The sequence below is a fragment of the Haemaphysalis longicornis genome, unplaced genomic scaffold, assembly GCF_048455015.1.
Source record: "Haemaphysalis longicornis isolate Haplotype H1 unplaced genomic scaffold, Haemaphysalis longicornis Haplotype H1 scaffold_2, whole genome shotgun sequence".
NCBI lineage: Eukaryota > Metazoa > Arthropoda > Arachnida > Ixodida > Ixodidae > Haemaphysalis > Haemaphysalis longicornis.
In genome coordinates, this window is record NW_027526295.1 from 289259489 (window position 1) to 289278294 (window position 18806).

Here is an 18806-nt window from a genome sequence, read left to right on the forward strand (position 1 = left end):
CATTATCGCACGACTATTCCATTATAACCCCTGCAGGCGATCAACAACGGCAGCCTCTTTAATGACGTGTCTCAGATTACGGACACTCATCGGCCCTCACAAGAAATCCGGCTTCGTGCAGCAGTGACAGGAAGCGGGCGTTCCTGTTGACTAGGCTACTTGATTGGTCTACTTGATTTACATAACGTCTTCCAGAGGGTAATTAAGACCCTTAACGTCAGTGACGATTTCGGGCACAATACATAGATTTTATTTCAACGTCACCTAACAGCCGCAACATCTTGCTCAATTGCTTTCAGATTAGCTGCAGTGGTGTCAAAGTTACATGAATTCGTTTTCTAGGCCGTATTCATAATCTCGCTTTGAACCAGGGTTGGCCCCAGTGACACAGACACGAAACAAAAGCAGCGCAATCAAATACGAATACGAGAGGGGGTTCAGGGCAGGGGACGCGCATTGAGCTGGCTTCTGCATACGGGTGCTCAGCCACACCAACCTTGTTCCTGCGACAAGCACTGAAAGCGCAGATACGGGCTTTGTGGGTAACTACGTCCGTCCCCATGAGCCAATGAACCATACGAAATATCGAGTGAAAAACGACAATATAGGGATCAGTATCCACTGTAATTTAAGAATATGAGAGTTAAAGTGCCACCTGTAAGAGAGCAGAAATGCGCGTAGATCATGTCGCGCATCACCGCAAATCCTTTGTGTTTGCAATGAAAAGAAGTTGAACAAAGGCATCCTGAAATTAGAGGTGAAATAAATTTTTTTTTAAGAAAATAAAGAAACCAAACTGTTGCCTTGACCAACATTCACCGGTAGGCATTAAAAGATAATATTATGGTTTAAATTACCTCCTTTATTAGCGTCATAATGCGAAGTTTTCACAACCGTGCAATAGGCGCCACTCAGGGCACATAAAAACAGCGAATTGAGTAAATTGAATAGTTCCTCTAACGAGCCTTGCGTGGCAGTTAATTTGCGAGCACAGGTACATCGGAAATTTCACGCGTGTCGCTGCTCGTAGGCGCAAGACACGAGGGTCCGGTAGAAGCCTGCGTCCTGTGTCTCTGTGTCCTGCTGGATGAGACACATGTCAATCACGTTAGCATTGCTGATTTCTGCATTGGTGGCACTGCGTGTATGTTTCTTTTTCTATAAAAAGGAATGGCTCTTTTTACAACCTAATTTTAAAAGCCTAATTTTTCGTTTCGTCATTTTCATAATAGCTCTTCTCTCTCTCTCTCTCTCTCTCTCTCTCTCTCTCTCTCTCTCTCTCTCTCTCTCTCTCTCTCTCTCTCTCTCGCACGAGACCAGTATTCTGGAGGTCGTGGGTTCGGATCCCACCCGGCGACCGCATTCCCCTCTTTGCTTTCCGAGGTTTTCTTGACTGCCAATCCTTATTTCTGTTAGAATTCACCGAGCCCCTCATTTCCCATTTCTGATGTGCTATATACACATATATATATATATATATATATATATATATATATATATATATATATATATATATATATATATATATATATATATATATATATATATATATATATATATATATATATATATAAATCTAGAGAAAGATAAACTCACAAAGCGCGCAGAAATAGTATAAGTAAAGAGTCGGATACACAGCAAGAACAATAACAAACAATGTTTACTTACGTAGCGGCAATGGGACTTGCCTTCATCAGAGTAAAGTTACATGATTATGGTGTCGCAAACATTGAACCCATTTCTTATATAGGTTTGCATAAAACTGTAAGAAGGAATGGAAAATGTTTCGCAAATGGAGAGTGTGCATACAGTCAGGCTACGCCTACGTTACAACATCAACCAACAAACAAACAAACAAACAAAAAAAAAAAGGGGGGGGGGGGGGAGCAAGAGAGAGAAAAAGGGGTCGTGTTAACAATGCAGCGTTCAAGGTTGCACCATGACGGGTCAACGTATGCCGCGCGGGTTGCAAGTTCAGACAATGGGGGAAAATGGTCAACCGCGGTTTGTAAAGAAAGGGAAGAGTATACAGCAAGGTATTCAGTGGCTGGGGAGACTGGTTCTAGGGAAAGCGAAGATGGGTGTGCCCCCCGCGGATGAAGAAAATAGATAGGGTGCACAAAAGAGCATTTCACAGAAGCTAGCAATCGAACAGGAAATAGGTAGGGTCACAAAAGGTTAAACATGAATAGATCACAAAGAGTTAAACATTCTTAAGTGGTGGTGGGAACGAGGCCTCCTTCTCCCGGACAAATGGCATTGTTGAGCCGCATTAAGCTAACAAAGCTGCTGTATTAGGAGAGTTTCTGCGAATTCTGGTGGCAAACTCGAGGGTAGGAATAATGAACATAGTTATAAAAATTATGAAGCCGCTAAGTTTATTCGAGGGATAAGCACGTTAATTTTCCGTAACTTTCATTAATTCCAAGTGTGGCTGACCCAAACTTATAAATGAGATAAGATTCCCGAACCTCGCGGTCGTGGTGCGTTTTGAAGGCGGATTCTAAAATCGTTGCTTTAAGATGATCAAATGCATGCCCGGGACTGTTCACATGTCTTGACAGGGGCAAATAAGGGCAGCTTTTTGCATGAGAGCGGTGATTATTGAACCGTATTCGGAAGGGCGTTTCAGTTTGGCCGATATATTGTTGCCTACAAACAGTGCACTCTAGAAGATATACGACATTAGCGGAGTCACAGTTAAAGTTACCTTTTATATTTACGTAGTAGTCTGAAGCCGTGCTGGTGGCGCGCTGTGTAGTGGTCATGTGTGGGCATACTTTACATCGGGGTTTATTGCAGGGCATGCAGCCAGTAGTTGCCGGTCGGTTGATACGAGAGTTAGTAAGAAAGTCCCCTAAATTCTTATTACGCCGGTAGACAACGCGTGGTGGTTCGGGGAATATGCTTTTTAAGCGGTCACTTTGCATTAGGATATTGTGATGTTTTTTTAGCACGGTTGACACTCTTGGAGCGGAGGATGAGTGGGTTAAAACTAAGTTAGTTTGCGGGTTCCCGTTCGGGGCTTTTTTCTTACAGATTTCGTTACGGTCTAATTGGTTGGCTCGCACAATAGCGTCGTCGATAACTTTTTCCGGGTATTTTTTATTCAGGAGGGAGGTCTTGAGTTCTCGACAGTTTGAGTCAAAGTCGGCTTGGTTTGAGCAAATTCTCCTAAATCGGTGGGCTTGGCTGTAAGGTATTGCTGTCTTGCAGTGTCTGACATGGCTACTTCGGAAGTGCAAATACTGCCGCGTGTCTGTCGGTTTTCTATACAGTTTAGTTTGAAGCCGACCTTGGAAGGTAGTAACGGTGACGTCCAGAAAGTTTACACTGTGTTCCGAATAGGAATGAGCAAGGGAAATACTAGGATGGGCTAGATTAAATGCCTCAATGAAGGTGAGGAGTTCCGCCTCACCGTGTTGCCAGATCATGAATATGTCATCAATATACCTTTTATAGTACATTGGCTTTAAATTTTGGGTGTCAAGAAAGTTTGATTCGAGGTGAGCCATAAAGATATTAGCGTAGTTAGGTCCGATTCGAGTTCCCATTGACGTTCCGCTGACTTGCACGTAATGAACTCCGTCGAACTCAAAATTGTTAAGTTCAAGAATAAGCCTAAGGAATGTTTGGAGAGCAGAAGAATCGATAGGTTTGTCGCACGATGACTGCTCATACGCAAGGGATACAGCGGCGATGCCATCTTCATGGGGGATGTTAGTATACAGTGACGCAACATCAAGGGTGACTAGAAGGCAGTTATCAGGAATTTCAATTTTTGAGATGTCTGAGAGAAAGTCATTGGTATCCTTAATGAAGGAGGGAAAGCTGGGCGGAATGTCGCAAATGAGATTATCCACATAGCGCGAGAGGTTTTCGGTAACAGTGCCAATGCCAGAAACAATGGGGCGCCCTGGGTTGTTCACCTTGTGAATCTTTGGGAGAAGATAGAATTTACCGGCTACTGGGCTTAAGGGGATCAGGGAACGAGCCGTGGTTTCATTTATTGTTTTATTTTTAACAAGCTCAGCAAGTTTATCTTTGACAATTTGCTTATAATCTTGAGTGGGATCATTGGGTAGTGCTTTATAGAACGTCGATACTGATAGTTGCTTATTGGCCTCGTTAACATAGTCGGTTTTGTCAAGGATTACGATTGCGCCTCCCTTGTCGGCAGGTTTAATAATTATGTCGGGACAGCTTGCGAGTTCCTCTAGGGCTTTCTTTTCGTTGGTAGTCATGTTGTGGCGGAAAGAATTTTGTGTTTGGTATGCTTTTCGCACATCGCGTTGGACAGCTTTGATGTACATGTCGAGGCAACTATCACGCTGTGTGGGAGGGGTCCAGTGCTTATAGCTAGGTAGGGTTCTGCGGGCTTCTTCCGTCGCGGGGTGATCGTAGAAGTATTCTCGTAGCCTCATGTTTCTGGCGAAGTTATCTAAGTCCTTAAAAAGTTGAAATTCATCAAAACCACCAGTAGCCGGGCAAAAGTTTAGGCCCTTTGACAAGACGTTCATCTGAGCTGGGGAGAGGGTTATGCTTGAAAGGTTCATTACATTCCCGGTAAGGTTTTCTTTTGTGACGGCAGGCGAGGGAAAAATATTAGTACAGTGGTTTATTTGAACTGTTTGGGGTGCAGTAGTCGAAGCATTTATTACAGTCGTAGTGACATTATCGGCCGTATTGTCAGAGTTGGGGCAGTTACTAGTGCCGGAGCTTGTTAGGTTCTTACGCATGTGGCCAGTGTTAGAAATCTTATCTCGGTTAAACTTTCGGGCTTTTGTTCGGGATATGGCGGAGGCCGTCTTAGACTCGTAGTTGCTTAAAAGGTTCAACTCTCTTTTGCTTAGTCCCTGACTAAGTAGTTCCTCTTTCTTTCGGAGAGAATGGGCCGTAGTTTCGTAGTGATTGAGGATTATTTCAGTTAATTGTAAAGATGCTTTATCGAGTACCTGTTTCCACTTATTCATGTTGGACGGGGAGAGTTCGGTAGTAGCAGGTTTTATTCTAATCCTAAGACCCCTGGGAGCGACCGCGGCAGTCAAGTACTGTGCAAGAGCGGAAACGTGCAATTCGGAACGTACGCGCTTTTCGGTGATTTTTCTTAGCTTTAAAAACTGTCTTGAAACGGGGAAGGAGGCCGCGTTACCTGTTTTTTCGTGTTGTAGTCAGTTGCTGCTATGCCGATTCTTTCGAAGGTTGTAAGGGCATGTGGCACGGAGGGCTGGATTTTGGACCCCGGAAGGTCCGGCGGACGCGCTGCTGTTGGTTTTCGTGGGCTCGGCGGTCGCTGAAGATGCGGAGGTTGGGCGTGGCATGCTGTTGGTGCGGCGCCGGTCAGGGAGCTTCTTAGTGTCGCCGCGAGCGTTTCCTCGGGGCGTTGTGGCCGCTGCAGGTTTGCCAGTAGGGGTTGGCATGTCGCTGGCGCGACGCTCGTCCGTGGACTTCGGGGTTGGGGCGCTGGCGCTCGCCCGGGGCGCCGTGGTTGTGGTGGATCTGGGGGGCGGTGGCGGTGGGCTGCTGGCACGACACTGCTCCGGGGTCCTTACACTGGATAGAATTGGAGGCAGTGGTGGGAATTCTATCCAGTGTAAGGACCCCGGAGCAGTGTCGTGCCAGCAGCCCACCGCCACCGCCCCCCAGATCCACCACAACCACGGCGCCCCGGGCGAGCGCCAGCGCCCCAACCCCGAAGTCCACGGACGAGCGTCGCGCCAGCGACATGCCAACCCCTACTGGCAAACCTGCAGCGGCCACAACGCCCCGAGGAAACGCTCGCGGCGACACTAAGAAGCTCCCTGACCGGCGCCGCACCAACAGCATGCCACGCCCAACCTCCGCATCTTCAGCGACCGCCGAGCCCACGAAAACCAACAGCAGCGCGTCCGCCGGACCTTCCGGGGTCCAAAATCCAGCCCTCCGTGCCACATGCCCTTACAACCTTCGAAAGAATCGGCATAGCAGCAACTGACTACAACACGAAAAAACAGGTAACGCGGCCTCCTTCCCCGTTTCAAGACAGTTTTTAAAGCTAAGAAAAATCACCGAAAAGCGCGTACGTTCCGAATTGCACGTTTCCGCTCTTGCACAGTACTTGACTGCCGCGGTCGCTCCCAGGGGTCTTAGGATTAGAATAAAACCTGCTACTACCGAACTCTCCCCGTCCAACATGAATAAGTGGAAACAGGTACTCGATAAAGCATCTTTACAATTAACTGAAATAATCCTCAATCACTACGAAACTACGGCCCATTCTCTCCGAAAGAAAGAGGAACTACTTAGTCAGGGACTAAGCAAAAGAGAGTTGAACCTTTTAAGCAACTACGAGTCTAAGACGGCCTCCGCCATATCCCGAACAAAAGCCCGAAAGTTTAACCGAGATAAGATTTCTAACACTGGCCACATGCGTAAGAACCTAACAAGCTCCGGCACTAGTAACTGCCCCAACTCTGACAATACGGCCGATAATGTCACTACGACTGTAATAAATGCTTCGACTACTGCACCCCAAACAGTTCAAATAAACCACTGTACTAATATTTTTCCCTCGCCTGCCGTCACAAAAGAAAACCTTACCGGGAATGTAATGAACCTTTCAAGCATAACCCTCTCCCCAGCTCAGATGAACGTCTTGTCAAAGGGCCTAAACTTTTGCCCGGCTACTGGTGGTTTTGATGAATTTCAACTTTTTAAGGACTTAGATAACTTCGCCAGAAACATGAGGCTACGAGAATACTTCTACGATCACCCCGCGACGGAAGAAGCCCGCAGAACCCTACCTAGCTATAAGCACTGGACCCCTCCCACACAGCGTGATAGTTGCCTCGACATGTACATCAAAGCTGTCCAACGCGATGTGCGAAAAGCATACCAAACACAAAATTCTTTCCGCCACAACATGACTACCAACGAAAAGAAAGCCCTAGAGGAACTCGCAAGCTGTCCCGACATAATTATTAAACCTGCCGACAAGGGAGGCGCAATCGTAATCCTTGACAAAACCGACTATGTTAACGAGGCCAATAAGCAACTATCAGTATCGACGTTCTATAAAGCACTACCCAATGATCCCACTCAAGATTATAAGCAAATTGTCAAAGATAAACTTGCTGAGCTTGTTAAAAATAAAACAATAAATGAAACCACGGCTCGTTCCCTGATCCCCTTAAGCCCAGTAGCCGGTAAATTCTATCTTCTCCCAAAGATTCACAAGGTGAACAACCCAGGGCGCCCCATTGTTTCTGGCATTGGCACTGTTACCGAAAACCTCTCGCGCTATGTGGATAATCTCATTTGCGACATTCCGCCCAGCTTTCCCTCCTTCATTAAGGATACCAATGACTTTCTCTCAGACATCTCAAAAATTGAAATTCCTGATAACTGCCTTCTAGTCACCCTTGATGTTGCGTCACTGTATACTAACATCCCCCATGAAGATGGCATCGCCGCTGTATCCCTTGCGTATGAGCAGTCATCGTGCGACAAACCTATCGATTCTTCTGCTCTCCAAACATTCCTTAGGCTTATTCTTGAACTTAACAATTTTGAGTTCGACGGAGTTCATTACGTGCAAGTCAGCGGAACGTCAATGGGAACTCGAATCGGACCTAACTACGCTAATATCTTTATGGCTCACCTCGAATCAAACTTTCTTGACACCCAAAATTTAAAGCCAATGTACTATAAAAGGTATATTGATGACATATTCATGATCTGGCAACACGGTGAGGCGGAACTCCTCACCTTCATTGAGGCATTTAATCTAGCCCATCCTAGTATTTCCCTTGCTCATTCCTATTCGGAACACAGTGTAAACTTTCTGGACGTCACCGTTACTACCTTCCAAGGTCGGCTTCAAACTAAACTGTATAGAAAACCGACAGACACGCGGCAGTATTTGCACTTCCGAAGTAGCCATGTCAGACACTGCAAGACAGCAATACCTTACAGCCAAGCCCACCGATTTAGGAGAATTTGCTCAAACCAAGCCGACTTTGACTCAAACTGTCGAGAACTCAAGACCTCCCTCCTGAATAAAAAATACCCGGAAAAAGTTATCGACGACGCTATTGTGCGAGCCAACCAATTAGACCGTAACGAAATCTGTAAGAAAAAAGCCCCGAACGGGAACCCGCAAACTAACTTAGTTTTAACCCACTCATCCTCCGCTCCAAGAGTGTCAACCGTGCTAAAAAAACATCACAATATCCTAATGCAAAGTGACCGCTTAAAAAGCATATTCCCCGAACCACCACGCGTTGTCTACCGGCGTAATAAGAATTTAGGGGACTTTCTTACTAACTCTCGTATCAACCGACCGGCAACTACTGGCTGCATGCCCTGCAATAAACCCCGATGTAAAGTATGCCCACACATGACCACTACACAGCGCGCCACCAGCACGGCTTCAGACTACTACGTAAATATAAAAGGTAACTTTAACTGTGACTCCGCTAATGTCGTATATCTTCTAGAGTGCACTGTTTGTAGGCAACAATATATCGGCCAAACTGAAACGCCCTTCCGAATACGGTTCAATAATCACCGCTCTCATGCAAAAAGCTGCCCTTATTTGCCCCTGTCAAGACATGTGAACAGTCCCGGGCATGCATTTGATCATCTTAGAGCAACGATTTTAGAATCCGCCTTCAAAACGCACCACGACCGCGAGGTTCGGGAATCTTATCTCATTTATAAGTTTGGGTCAGCCACACTTGGAATTAATGAAAGTTACGGAAAATTAACGTGCTTATCCCTCGAATAAACTTAGCGGCTTCATAATTTTTATAACTATGTTCATTATTCCTACCCTCGAGTTTGCCACCAGAATTCGCAGAAACTCTCCTAATACAGCTGCTTTGTTAGCTTAATGCGGCTCAACAATGCCATTTGTCCGGGAGAAGGAGGCCTCGTTCCCACCACCACTTAAGAATGTTTAACTCTTTGTGATCTATTCATGTTTAACCTTTTGTGACCCTACCTATTTCCTGTTCGATTGCTAGCTTCTGTGAAATGCTCTTTTGTGCACCCTATCTATTTTCTTCATCCGCGGGGGGCACACCCATCTTCGCTTTCCCTAGAACCAGTCTCCCCAGCCACTGAATACCTTGCTGTATACTCTTCCCTTTCTTTACAAACCGCGGTTGACCATTTTCCCCCATTGTCTGAACTTGCAACCCGCGCGGCATACGTTGACCCGTCATGGTGCAACCTTGAACGCTGCATTGTTAACACGACCCCTTTTTCTCTCTCTTGCTCCCCCCCCCCCCCTTTTTTTTTTTTTGTTTGTTTGTTTGTTTGTTGGTTGATGTTGTAACGTAGGCGTAGCCTGACTGTATGCACACTCTCCATTTGCGAAACATTTTCCATTCCTTCTTACAGTTTTATGCAAACCTATATAAGAAATGGGTTCAATGTTTGCGACACCATAATCATGTAACTTTACTCTGATGAAGGCAAGTCCCATTGCCGCTACGTAAGTAAACATTGTTTGTTATTGTTCTTGCTGTGTATCCGACTCTTTACTTATACTATATATATATATATATATATGTGTCCTCCAGAAGTCGTGCGCTCACAAGGTATCTGGTAGTGTGCAAGCTCAAGTGGCTCGTCTGACGCAAGCGGGCTTCCCTTTGGAGTTGGTGGCTTCGGTCGCAGAAAGCCTCATCAAGGAGGTTAAAGCCGGTAAGGGCCCTTTAAGGGAAGAAGACGCCAACCGGGAGAGGTTGCGACGCGTAGCCGTGTAGCCGTGCCATACGTACATGAGCTCACGCACCGCCTCAAAAAAGTGTGGGAAAAATGCGGCGTGGAAGTGCTGGCCACCGCGCCTGGCAAGCTGATGAGGATGTGCCCCGCCGTAAACGAGAAGCCACGCCAAGCTTGCACCAAAAAACATGGCACCAGGTTTGTCACTTGCAAAGAAGGTGTCATCTACCGCATTCCGCTGTCCTGTGGCAAATGCTACGTGGGACAGACGGGGCGGTGTTTAAACGACAGGCTGAGAGAGCACCGTGCAGCAGTTTCGTCGCTTGCGGCGGTAGGCCATCTGGCTGATCATTGCAGGCGGTGCCCTGATTGTACGCCGGCGTTCGATAAAACACGTGTTTTAGGATCTGGACGTGACCAAACTAGTCGCGAGATTAACGAGGCATTTCAGATCTACAGGGAAGGAGTTAATTGTGTGAGCACCCCTTCAATCACTCTTACAGATAAGGAGATATGCTACCTACGAGGGCGCATGTGTGACACATAGGCTGGCGTGTGTGGGGATGTGTAGAGGCAGGTCGTGGTGATATGTTATCTTTCTTTGTGTCACGGACGCTAAGTAAAATTTCAGTTGTAGTCTAGTGAGTGTCCTGTGTACTTCTTCTTCGTCCGCGTCTATTTTTCGCTAGTAAAATGCAGTCAGATAACCAACTAGCCCAACTTTATGCCTTAAAGGTTACCGATTATGATACAGGTGTATTTATGTACAGTACAATAAAAAACTTTGATTGATTGATTGGTTTATTGATAGTTCGAGAGGGCGGTAGGATCGGTGATGATGAGTATATCCAGAGATGAAGAAGCCACGGCCGCAACCGGGTGATAGTTATGATTGCATTCCACTCGGACGTTGCATTCAGCTGTCCGAACTTCTACAAACCAGGTTACTACTGGCCTCACATTAATACCCCCCCCCCCCCCCTACCGGGACGGTAGCGGCCGCCTGCTCACGTTTACTGCGGATTACGCCGGTGGAAAGCCTTGAGGCGGGAAACGTGGACAATCTCCGTGCCGTGATGACGGCGGTCCGAACTTTCACAAACGGGGGCGACGCGATAGTTCACAGGAGTGGTAGCCTCAAGAACCGTGTAACGAGCGAGGAAGCGGTGTAGGAATTTTTCGCACACGCCTGGAGAGCGAATTGGTGTCCAGACCAAGACTTCGTCACCAGGTCGGAAAGAGACGGACTGACGAACAGCGTCGTAGCGGTCTTTGCGGTCTTGTTGGCTTGCTTCTGTGCGCATGCGAGCCAGTCGCCGACAGTGGTCGATCCGAGACACGAATTGTTCCGGGTTCCCGGAACAAAGCGGACACAGGAGCGGTAAAGGAACACGTATCAAGTACGTGCGGTGGATGACGGCCGTAGACAAGGTAGAAAGGCGCGTATCCTGTAGTGCTTTGAACTACCGTGTTATAGGCGAAGGTGACTGAAGGTAATATAGTGTCCCAATTTCGGTGGTCATGGTGTATGTACAGTGATATCATGTCAGAGAGCGTGCGGTGAAAACGTTCGGTGAGCCCGTTCGTTTGTGGATGGTAGCTTGATGTAATTTTGTGCGAGGTATTAGAGGCACGAAGTACTTCGGGAATGATCTCAGATAGAAACATCTTGCCCCGGTCACTTAACAGTACGTGAGGGGCTCCATGTCGTAGCAGGCTGCTGCGCAAAAAGAAGGCAGCGGCGTCGCCAGCGCTAGCCGAGGGAAGTGGCGCTGTCTCCGCGTAGCGAGTCAAGTGATCAACAGCCGTGACGACACAGCGGTGACCAGAGGATGTCGTCGGTAAGGGCCCATACAAATCAATACCGACCACTTTAAACGGAGTAGTAGGACACGGAACAGGCTGGAGGAGACCGACAGGGGGTGCTGTAGAGCGCTTTCGCTGCTGACAGGGAGAACAAGATGCGACGTATTTCACGACACTGGTCGAGAGTCCTGGCCAAAGGAAGCGACCTCGAACGCAGCCGTAGGTCTTTTGAAAGCCACGGTGGCCGGCGGTGGCGTCGTCATGAACAGCTTGTGAGACGCCACTCTGGAGATAACGAGGCACAACTGGGACCCATGTGGCGCCGTTTGGGTGGTGGTTTCTGCGATACAGTCCACCGTCTATGAGCAGGAACTGCCGCAGTTGGCGGCGTAGGCGGCTATTCGGTGGGCGTGTCGAACCAGCGAGCCGATCCATTATTTTCCCGCAGTAACTGTCTGCCCGTTGATGATCGACCAAGTCGCGGCGGTCGTCAGCCGGTGCATAGTCGACAGGTGCAACAGATGGTGTTGTTTGAAGACGTCATCAGCGGGCACAGCGAGAGTGCGTCTGCGTCTACGTGCTTGAGTCCAGATTTGCAGGTAACCGTAAAGTCGTTCTCTTGCAATCGCAGAATCCAGCGTCCCAGGCGTCCCGAGAAGTTTTTCAATGAAGACAGCCAGCACAGAGCGTGATGGTCCGTGACGACTGTGCAATGTCGGCCGTATACATGGCCGAAACTTTTGCGCAGACCACACAACGGCCACACACTCCTGTTTTTTAGGACGAAGAAAACAAAACGTTAAGTGATGTTGTTATCACCAAATAAAAATAATTACCAGAGAATTGGCCGCGTATCTGCTCCTTTCGTTGCAAATGTCGTCAAAAGACGATAGTCTTTATCGGCTTTTGCGAAGTAAATACCTCCCTTTGCTTTCCCGCTCACCTCTCATGTTGTTCCTCTTGCGTCGCGCTCCTCCCAAGGTAAAGACGCCAAAGGTTTGCTTAAATCATTTTAAATTTCCCGCGTTCCACTGCTCCAAACCGGGTGTCTTGATGCGAACGCTGCCGTACGGCGAAGACGCGCGTTAATCGAGGCGCCCTACTTCAGCGTTTATAGAACCGCGTTTCCCTACTCCACGTGCGTTGCAAGCAGAACGTGGAACCTATCTAGTGGAGCCTTGCGTAACTGTTGCCGGTTGATTTCTTAAAATGGCACCAGAAGCTATAGTGGCGCGGCCGACAGCAGGCGACGGCGGAGTGAATTCTTTTTCTGCAGTTGATGAAGTATTTAATTTCGCAAAAGTCAAGCATGTTTGATTTCTTTATAAAGGAACACTGCAAATATCACTTCTGTATTGATTTGTTGTCTCATATTTGCGTAATGTCTTGTTCTTCTTCAACAATGTTGACAAGTATGAACATTACACCGGACATAGACGGGTAGATTTAGCTGTGACTATATAAGACTATTCCGCAGGCATTTCTTTGCTTTGGCCGGGTGGCTGAATCGAGTCACAGACAGACAGACGGACAGGCAGACAGACAGACATACAGACAGGCCAAAATTTCTGGGGTTAAGTAGCCCAAGAAAGACTATCGTCTTTAAAAGTTAGAAAAAGGTCGAAAGATGGGCACGTACCTCCGCACTATTTGCTAGCGGGATGGACCTGCTTATACCAGGATGTACTCAGTCAGCCACATTTCGTCTCCTTGCTCATAAGCGCGGGCATGACACGTCTTGTCTGGTGCTGGAAATTTACGATTCGACCGAAATGTGTTCGTGTAGATGGTGTGGCGCCAAGCAAAGGTGTCGCTTTTTGCTGTCGTAAATTTCGGTGTTTATGGTGACAGTGTTACGATTAATTCAGCATCAACTTCAAGTCATGCGAAAATGGATACCTGCGATACCGCAACAGGAAATTCATCGTACGCAAAACTCCAGAGTTAATGATCTTACGAACTGAAGTGGCTGTATTGTACGAGAAATGTAGAACTTTTTTTGTGTGTTCAAGAATACGTTTCCAAACTACCCTGCATCACATGGGCATTGCAACGTACACAGAAGTGAAGATTTGGCCGCGGTGACGTGACAAAGATTATTGTTTTTTCGCGAGCTGAAAAAACTTACAAGGAATTAACTGAGCGGACTTGGAAAACGTTTTTTATTATTACATTATGTGCGACCGTATTCATTGTTTTATTAAGAGTGCATTTCCATTTTAGCCACCGTACTTGCAGCTTTGTCAGTTGAGTACTGCGTGTAATGAACGACTTCTGAGTGCTCTCTTTTCTGTGGACTACCCAGCACCTGTAGGTATTTGTGTCTCGGCGGGCGTTCGCGGGGAATGTGCCGCGCAGTATGGCTGTCGAGCGAGTAAATTAAGCGTGAGCCAGAGTGTTGGAATGCGTGTGCTGTGTATTTCGATCGGCGTATGTGAACAACTGTTTCTGGCAGTGAAGTAGCGTAGAAGTATCCCTTTGTGTAATGAATGGGATGAATAAACCCCTTGGTTTTACTTTCCTTGAATTCCTGTGTTGAAGCCTTTGTGAATGAAAACTGGCGCAGTGTTTGCAATCGCAACCTTGTACTCCTCCTATATCGCTGAATTGTTCACGGAGCATATATTACAGAATGCCGCTAGGCACACAACCTAAGTGCCACAGGAGAATTCTAGAGATCCGCAAGGCTATATGCCGGCATGGCAGCGTGCTAATAATTTCTCAGCGGCTGCTGCTGTCACTGTGTTTCAAGTAGTGGGGATTCTCTTCTGGCTGCAGCCCATGCAAAAATATCTTGTGGTCGGCTATTGAAAATCCTTCTTATGGTTGTCTTTAGCTATTTGGCCCAATTATCTTTAGACGTTTCTATGGCTGTCTTTACGATTATTATCGACATTCCTATGGGTGTCTTTAGCTTCTTCTATGGCCATAGCGATATCGAAAGAAGAGCTAAAGACAGGCATAAAACCAGCTATAGAGGAAGCTAAAGACACCCATAGGAATATCGATACGAATAGCTAAAGACAACCATAGAACCGGCTATAGAAGAAGCTAAAGACACCCATAGGAATGTAGATAAGAATGTTTAAAGGCAACCACAGAACCGGCTATAGAAGATGCTAAAGACAGCCATAGGAATGTCAATACGAATAGCTAAAGACAGCCGTAGAACCGGTTATAGAGGAAGCTAAAGACACCCATAGGAATGCCGATACCAATCGCTAAAGACAGCCATAGAAACGTCTAAAGATAATTCCGCCAAATAGCTAAAGACAACCCTAAAAAGGATTTTCTATAGCCGACCATACACTATTTTTGCTCGCTGATCGTCCTCAATTTAAGTTGAACCCATTTAGTGAGCCTCCAAGTTTCTGCCCCGAAGGTGAGTACCGGTAAGATGCTGCTGTCATACACTTTCTTTTTCATGGACAATGGTAGGCTGATATTCATTATCTGAGAATGCATGCCGAATGCACTCCACCGCATTCTTATCCATCTAATTATCTCTGCCAATCTGCCAATTTTGTCAATCGTTCCTTTTCAACGCTGAACGCACACGACATCTACATTTGCTCCGTTGAAACGATTACATGCGGTAAGTTGATCAATAGGGCATTTATTTTGAAAATGTATGGCGTCACACTTTTTTGGTGGTCGACCCGCCACAGAATGATTCCCATCAAAAAATCGCTCTCCCACCTTATTCCCAATAATTCGCAGCACTTGTTTTCTGGTCCTGACGCTATGAAGGAACCCTCTCATTCGAAAGGAAGTGACAGCTTTGGCTCTTTTGTAGGCGAAAGAGACAGATAGCCGCAGTATTAAGTGGCTTTGTTGATAAAAATTGAACACTGCGAGGGAGGATGGAAAGGATTGTTCCGGAGGTGTAACTGCACCACTGCCGGCGGGCGGAAACCTATGGCTCATTTGGCAAGCTGCATGTAGCACGGCCGAAGCTGCACGACCATCCGAGACAAGGTTACACCTGCCCAGCGGAGGGACGTCGCCCATTGTCCCTGTTCTCCAGCGGGCCCCGGCAGGACCTCCCGGTGATTTACATGCGCTCGTTGGGTGGCTTTGCTGAGATCCGTGTAGCATCCACCGGTGGCACGCAGCTTGTGAAAGGAACTACAGACCGGGTCCGTAGTGTGTTAAAGGGAAAGGCGGCCACACACACACAAAAAAAAAACAGAGACTACGAAAACACACACAAAAAAGGAACTGAAAATAAAGAAACGTTTCTAGGCGGCCGAAATGTGCAGTTGAGCACCGTTACTGAAAGCAGAAATGTGTATGTACATGTGTGTAGAGAGAGAGAGGGAGCAATCATGTGATCCTAGCACGGTAGATACAACGCATACCGCACTTGCCCGCCTGGGACTTCTTCGCGAGGCTGCACAGCGCAGCCGTCCGGGAAAACCGCTGCCTCGAGTGGGTCGTTTACACGGTGCCAGATGCACCGTGCAGAAGAAATTTCTCTTGCGTGACTGGTAACATGCACCTTGAGAATGGTAAAAATCCTATTTCACTCAGGGAAAAAAAAGGTCTTTCGACGAGGATGGGATTCGAACCCACGCGGGCAGAGCCCATTGGATTAGCAGTCCAACGCCTTAACCACTCGGCCACCTCGTCGCTGGTGGCGGCGTGCCTACGACGTTTTGCCTGCAGTACAGAAAGAAGTGTTTCGGAAAACGTGGCCCCGATAAGGAAGCCGCGTCTCGTGGCAGCCAGCCAACTGCTTCGAAAGCCGAGACGGTTTTGTCACAGCCCGTTTGTTCACCACACATTTTCCGTCCCGTTTCGAACGACCGAACAAAATCATGCTTCTCTCGCTGACACTTCTTGTCGTAATATAAACGATTGAGTATGCATGGTGATTTTAAAAACTTCAGGAACCATCCGAGTTGTCCGTGATTGGGCTAGTTTCGCCATCACCTAAAATTCGCATTGACCTAAAATGCAGCGCCTCCTATACAGCCCACCGCATTACTGGTATCCCAGATGCCTTGTGTCCCGATAAAAAATGCATATCCCTCGCGTTCTCTGCAAATGCGGGTAAAATTCGAGGCAGCGGCTTGCACAACACCCACGCTTTCAGTGCAGGCAGCGAGCGGCCGTCGACGCGAGTAGCTTGACATTATAACCAGCGAGGCTAACTGCTCCCTGTCAGCTCATAACGGCACGTCGGGGACCTTTTGACGAAAACGGCCAGGCTGCGGTGGCGTCTGCTTGCGTAACATATATGCGAATATCGGCCGTGCGCGATGTTAACGCTGCCGCGCTTCATTGCCCGATCGGACCGAGGACGTAAACAGAGCCGCCGCTTGATCCGGCTTGGCGGCGTGTCGTTGCGCAACCGAGACGCGCCAAGGCGAAATTGCTCCCTCGCGCGTCTGCGAGAGACCGCGCTGATGCCGGACGTCTTCCGGACGGCGTCATGGAAGAGAAGTCGGCGCTTCGAGCCCCAGCAACGCGATCAAAAAAAGGGCGGCGGTGTTCGGCAAGAAGTATGCGGGCTTCTGAAACGGAAGGTGGGGCTGACAGAGCCGGGAGAGCAGCGTGGCTTCTTCGCTGGGGTCATTCAGACGCTTATAGGATGGCGTTGCGAGGACAATTGCAAAATGGACTTTGGCCGCCACCGTTTTAAGTCACAGGTAATAACTAGTGGACAGTGCCTTTCGGGAGCGCTACCTAGTTACTCCAAAATGCTGAGAACAGGAGCTGAAATAAATAATTGCGTAGCGTCGGCCGTTTACATTGCTCTTGAGCATAAATTTCTGGCCTTCGTCGAAACCTTCGTGACGCCGAGGGGGCAGTATGTAACGATGCTCTGTAACGTGCGCCCTTTTCCCATCTCCTCTCATTTGTGAACAGAGGGGGAGGAGGTAACATGCGCCAGGGTGAAGCGGGGCTATTCCTTCTGCCCGACTTGGAAGCGTCGGGAAACACGTACCACGAATTCCCCAGTGCCAGCGCGATGTGCCGCACCTACTGGGGCGAATTTTCACCAACCCTTCTATATACCAAAGTTGACTTTCTTCGCTACGCAATATGGATTTTTTAAAAGTCCTGCATGGTTCATTCAGCGCGGTATCACTGCTGCGCAAAAAAAAAAAAAAAAAAAACAGCAACCTCGCGATGTCCAAGCCAACCAGAGCCTTCGGGCCCCCACAAACGCAACCCTCACCGATTTTCGCGTCGATACTAACCCTCCTAAGGAGAGCTTTTTTTTTTTTTTCAGAAAACATTTGAACATGTACATTCGTTACATGGCGACTCATTGCTAATAAATAAATTATTGCTGATGTAGCTTTTTGATGCAAAAATAGGGCTCCTTCGTGAGCTATCACTAATAGCTGCGCTATTATGAATATCATATCTCTTTTGTACGTTTGTATTTACGTACTTTCCGTGTACTTGCGCTGTATCCTCACTGTGTGGTCGTTTTTCTTCCTTCCTTTTTTGAGGCCCCGATATGTGTTGCAGTAGAAATAAATAAATAAATAAATAAATAAATAAATAAATAAATAAATAAATAAATAAATAAATAAATAAATAAATAAATAAATAAATCACCCTCTTCTAATTACTCCACTGCTGTTGTTAGGCAAGATCCTGGCTGAACGCCACAGCCCCGGCACAGCATTGCTGTGACTAAATGCGACAAAAGTAATTTTGGCGCCCATGACGTCCCTGAATGCCCACCAGCGTGTAATGGATTCAATGTTGACAACAGGAGTAGAGGAGTGCGGCAGTCGTGGCGGCGGCAACATCACCGCCGACCATTCCCGGTGGCAACATTCCCGCCGACCATTCCCGGCGGCGAGGGCCACGAAGCCCTTGTCCCGCCATTCATATTCTCCCGCTTGTTGCGCACGGGTGAACGGCTGCTCTGACCCGTGCTTCACGAGCTCGTTCTTTTCTCCTTCCCGTCGAGAGAGGGGCGTGTTCAGCGTTGTTTCCCGCGCACACGCTGCTTCGCCACCGGTACACAGTGGAGGAGATTTTTCGGTCAGCGCGTCTCCCTACACACAGGGCGGCAGATTAAAGCCTCGAGGCCGGCGCGCGAGAAGATGGCTGTAGGAAAGAGGAGCGGACCCATTTCCCTCGAGCGACGTCCACCAGTTATCGCAGACGGGACGCGAAATTGAGTTACTATAAATGGCGCCAAGGTGGGCCGGGATAGGCGCTTCCCCGTTACGTGCACACACCTCCCCCGTCTCCTTCCTATGCGCTGCTTGAGCTTCATTTCCTTCTCATGGCCGCTTTCGTGGCCAGCTCCTTTCTCG

The 18806-nt window shown here is 47.8% G+C and overlaps 1 non-coding gene across 1 annotated transcript; it reads right to left on the reverse strand.

The window, feature by feature from the left end:
* Positions 1–16067: 16067 nt before the first annotated feature.
* Positions 16068–16149, reverse strand: Trnas-gcu (transfer RNA serine (anticodon GCU)). The gene has a single exon. It is a non-coding gene; the product is annotated as a tRNA-Ser (tRNA).
* Positions 16150–18806: the final 2657 nt, after the last annotated feature.